This window comes from Leptonychotes weddellii, chromosome 1, assembly GCF_054177405.1.
Source record: "Leptonychotes weddellii isolate Sample4059 chromosome 1, ASM5417740v2, whole genome shotgun sequence".
Classification (NCBI taxonomy): Eukaryota; Metazoa; Chordata; class Mammalia; order Carnivora; family Phocidae; genus Leptonychotes; species Leptonychotes weddellii.
Window position 1 is genome coordinate 113,097,336 of NC_138369.1, and position 4,788 is coordinate 113,102,123.

Consider the following 4,788-nt stretch of genomic DNA (forward strand, 5'->3'; position numbering starts at 1 on the left):
AATTACAGACCAGTTCTCAGCCCTCTTAAGTACTTTGAAGGATTTTTCTTTTACCTGCTTGCATAATTGTATCAGCTAAAAAATAATACTTTATTATTTTTTTTTAAGATCTTATTTATTTGAGAAAGAGAGAAAGAGAGCACAAGCGGGGGGAGGGGCAGAGGGAGAGAGAGAGGGACAAGCAGCCTCCCTGCTGATTAGGGAGTCCAATTTAGGGCTCAATCCCAGGACCCCGAGATTATGACCTGAGCCAAAATCAAGAGTTGGGCACTTAACGATGAGCCACCCAGGGGCCCCAAATTTCTTTATTATTAATAAAAACAGTCAACATCTATTGAGTGGTTCCTATGAACCAGGCCAGATGCTATGGATTTTACATGCACTGTGTCAGTTAGTTCCCATGATAACCCTTTAAAAGAGAGGCTAGCATTGTTCCCATTTATATACAGATAAAATTGGGGACCTCGAGATGGAGAGTAATCAATGGGTTCCTGGACCAGTAATGGCAGAACTCGGGTTCAGGCTCAGTTTATTCACAGAGCCTGGGCTAGGAACCACTTCTTGTTGCTGTATTTAAAGTCCCAGGATCCAATAGGGTGCACGTGAAATAAATATAGGTACAATCACCTGATGTGATTTCACCCCCTGGGCAAATAGACTCTGTGCGCGACAAAGAGCACGCCTTCGTTAAGCGAAAAAAGCGAGTGATGGAACAGGATCTCTCTGCCCCAATAGGCCTTTTAGAAAGATTATGCACCTGCACAGGCAAATGGAGATGTTTTCCTTCACTGGGTCGCAGGATTACGGGTAATCGCTTTTTTTTTCCCTCTTCTGGTTGTTATCCCATTCATGTTGTCTTTGTAATAAGACACAAAATAAACAGTAATTAAAAAACCCCCAAGGAAATGGATTTCATAATCAATGCATTTCTAAAAAGAATTTGGTTTCCAGCGAGGAGAGCAGAGAACTTTGCTACCTGTAACAGATGCCATGGTGCTTTGTGTCAGACATGAGCTCATTCATGCTCCTCTACAACCCCGCGTGCCATACTTTGTATGTCTAAGAGCAGGGGATGCAGTGTTTGGATGACGGCCTCAGCCTCGGTTACTCCTTGTGTAAGCTGTATGGATATTTCTGACTGTCCTTTTGATTCTAGTTGAAGCTCTTGCCACAGGCATCTCTTAGCAGATTGCTTTGTGATTTATGCAGGTCTAAAGGAGACCAAGGATCATTTATCTTCAAACCAGGAAAGAGATGAAAGCAGCTCGGTAGTAAAATTTCCTGTGGAGTTAGATGAGAGCATCAAAGGGAAAAAAATGTCATTGTTTCATGAAAAACTAGGAAACGTGAGTCAGTTTCTAATGTCACAGATATTTTCCTGTGAAGAGTTCACATTAAAAAATAAAATCTCCACGAAAGGATAAAAACAACTGAAGCAGTGAATTAGGGTGATTCAAAAGCTACGACTTCAAAACATGGCCTTTTTTCTGAAGGTTAAAATGAAAATAAAGGAGAAAGGGGTGAAAATCTTAAGCCGACTTAAGCTATTTGTAATTTTTTTTTTCCCCATGATTAAATCTAATTTTCTGCCCTGGCTTCAATATTGGAGCACTATTCTCCCTGTAAGAGGAAAAAAACCCTGTTTCTCAGAACGGATCCTTCTGTAGGCTGGAGATCCTTTGTTCTCTCCCTGTCCCTCATACTCCATGGCTCTGCACTCCCTGACAGCCTCTGGAAAAATGAGGCAGCTCCAACCGTTCTGTACTCTCTGCTAATTTGTCCTGTGGGTTCTGTGTTTGGTATGTTGTAAGAGTCCTGTTCCATTTAAGTGTGTTCCACAGATTCAGAGATATTTAAAACACTCTAATGCCCGTAGACAAAAAAATTGTTGTGATCAGGACATTTGTCACCGTGCATAGGAATATAAGATTCCCACCAGACAGAAAAGATATTATAGGTTTCTCTCTGGCTACTGTACATGCCATAAGTAAAACAATGATGCATGAAGTTGAACTGACTGCCAAAAATAGATCAGGAAGAAAAATTTCTCCCATGACAATTGGCTGTGATCCTAGGGATTTTCCCTTTTACTCTGAAACCTTGAATAGTATTTCTTTTCTCTCCTTTTATGTCTCTCTCCCCTCCCTTCCCTCTTTTTTCTTTCTTTCTTTCTTTTTCTTTCTTTCTTTCTTTCTTTCTGTCTTTCTTCTTTCTTTCTTTCTTTCTTTCTTTCTTTCTTTCTTTCTTTCTTTCTTTCTCTCTCTCTCTCTCTCTCCCCCTCCCTCCCTTCCTTAATAAACACACTGTCATTTTTGTCTCGAAATCCTCAGCAAACGAGATAGCAAAGCTGAAGTGTGGACCTAATGGAGTTAGTCTCAATGAATAGCCAATGCATTGGCTTTCTCAGACCTCCATTCCTGACTCAGAAGGGCCTGGCAGCCTTGGGTGATGCCATTTCAGTCCTGGGGTGATGTCATTGTTCAGGAAATAGTATTAAATAATTGGGAAGAAAAGGGAGTCCCTCCCAATGAACATGCTTTAGGCAGAAATAGGATTAATTACTACACAACCGGAGGTTCGTAGCTAAACTCAGAACACCACAACACAAAACTCAAAAACAAAAATTCTGAAACACCTCAGAGCTTCAATATTGGGCACCTAAACTGTACTGTCTACACAACCATCATTCATAAGTCTGTGGAGGGTCTAGAAGTTGCCATCTGGAATTGTCCAATCTATGGTAGAAATGTAGGAGTTTTGGGACAGTGCAGCCTATGGGCTCTGGCAACCAACAAAATTGGGCTAGAATCCTCATTTTTTTTTTTAAGATTTTATTTATTTATTTGACAGAGAGTGAGAGAACGAGCGAGGGAACACAAGCAGGGGGAGCGGGAGGCAGAGGGAGAGGGAGAAGCATACTCCCCGCTGAGCAGGGAGCCTGATGTGGGACTCGATCCCAGGACCCTGGGATCATGACCTGAGCTGAAGGCAGCCGCTTAACTGACTGAGTGACCCAGGTGCCCCTAGCAGCTTCATTTTGATGCTTACTACATGTCAACTTTGGGCAAGTGATTCAGCTTCTTTTCCGCCTCAGATTCCTCATTTGTAAAACCCTCACCCCTGCTCTGCACTATCTCATTGGCTCTCTTTTCCTGCTGGTGACCTTTCTTTGCATTTAGACTTGGTCTTCCCCCCAGATAGTGGGAGCCCGTGTCTTTGTGTTCTCAGAGGGCCTACCATGGATGAAAGGAGCAGGTGAGATCTAGGAGAGAATGGTTTGCAGTAGTTTTAAGTTAGTGAACCTTGTCAGGCTGATTAAAAGGTGGGGCCAAAATTGGAAGGGTGGGTATTTGTGCCGCTCGCCCACTGTAACAACCCCAGGTGTGCCTGGAGGAAAGGTTAAGGGATTCAAATTTTTGGATAAAGTGGGAGGCTAAAAATGTAAAGATGAGAAGAAGGAAGGGAATTAGGAAAGGCACGAGGGAATGTTTCCCCGTTGTTGTATAGGTCCCATTTATGGAATATATGTATGTATTTTCTGGATTCTGGTTTATTGGAAAATATATACATCATGAACACGGCAGCCTCCTATATTCACGTTTGAAAGAGTAACTGGAAATAACGGGTTGGTATGTAAAGGTTCTTTGTGATTAAGGAGATGGATCTTCAAGTCCTCAGATCATACAAAGGAATTTATCTCACAGATTTGGGTGCTCAAGACTCTATTCTAGATCTGTATCCAAAGCTCTGATTTTTAGTCACGAACTATTTTCTTGGAGAAAATCAACGCTGGGGATGGGCCTGTGGACCTGTCAGGTAGGACCCGCCCTTGCTTTGGCATGCCCTCCAGACTATTTTTGCCTGGCACCTGAATCTTCTTTGCAATTTTCAGGTGGATCCACCTTGTTCAGAAACTGTCTCCAAGTAACAGCTGAAAGGGATCTTTACATTTGGGACTCAGTAAAACTGCTCCGCTGGTCAGGAGGGGGTAACAGGAGCTGGATTTACTCTACTGCCTGAACAACACAAAAGATGGGTCTAATAGATGAAAAAAGCAGTTTTCCATACTTCAGGATGAGGTAAGGAAGGGCGGCGATGCCTGAGGGGAAGGGGGGAAAGGATGAGGTGAGCGCGCTGTATGTATGGTCACCTCACTGCCTGCAGCGTTTCCAGGCCCTCGGAAGGGGGAGGGAAGCTGGGCCGATCCCGCGGTTGCCTTGAATTGAGAAATGGAACTGGGAGTCTGGGGTGAGGGTGCGGCAGCAAGAACTTGCAGGCTTTGTCACTGGAGAGGAGCAAGTTGAAGAGCGAGGAGGCTTGGGGCTCTGCCGAGGGGCCCCCTTGAACATTCAGCTGAGTGCTGATGGGTGCATGTGCGTGGAAAAGCCGTCTTCAAGCGGGGTCGGGGGAGAAACCACCTGAAAGAAGCAGAAAAAACAACCCCCAAAGTTCCCACGGGGCCAGGAATTGTTCCTGTTTCTGCCAGCCAGACTGGAAAACCAAACTTTGTGGGGGGCCCGGGGGATTTGCCTCAGTGGTGGGGTAAAACTAGCGGGAAGATGAAATGCACCAGAAATTGAAATGGGCGGGTAAGTGTCCAGACTTGTGTTTTTCTTACTGTTTGTGTCTTTAAAAGGTAATTGAAATAACAATGCATTGTTGGGTTTATAACCTGCGTGTAACAAAAATATCTGACAAAATACCACAGAGGCTGGGAGAGCAGAACTGGAGGCGTCCTGTTGCCGGGCCCTGTATTGGAGACGCAGTCGTGCAGTCTGGTTTCCGGGC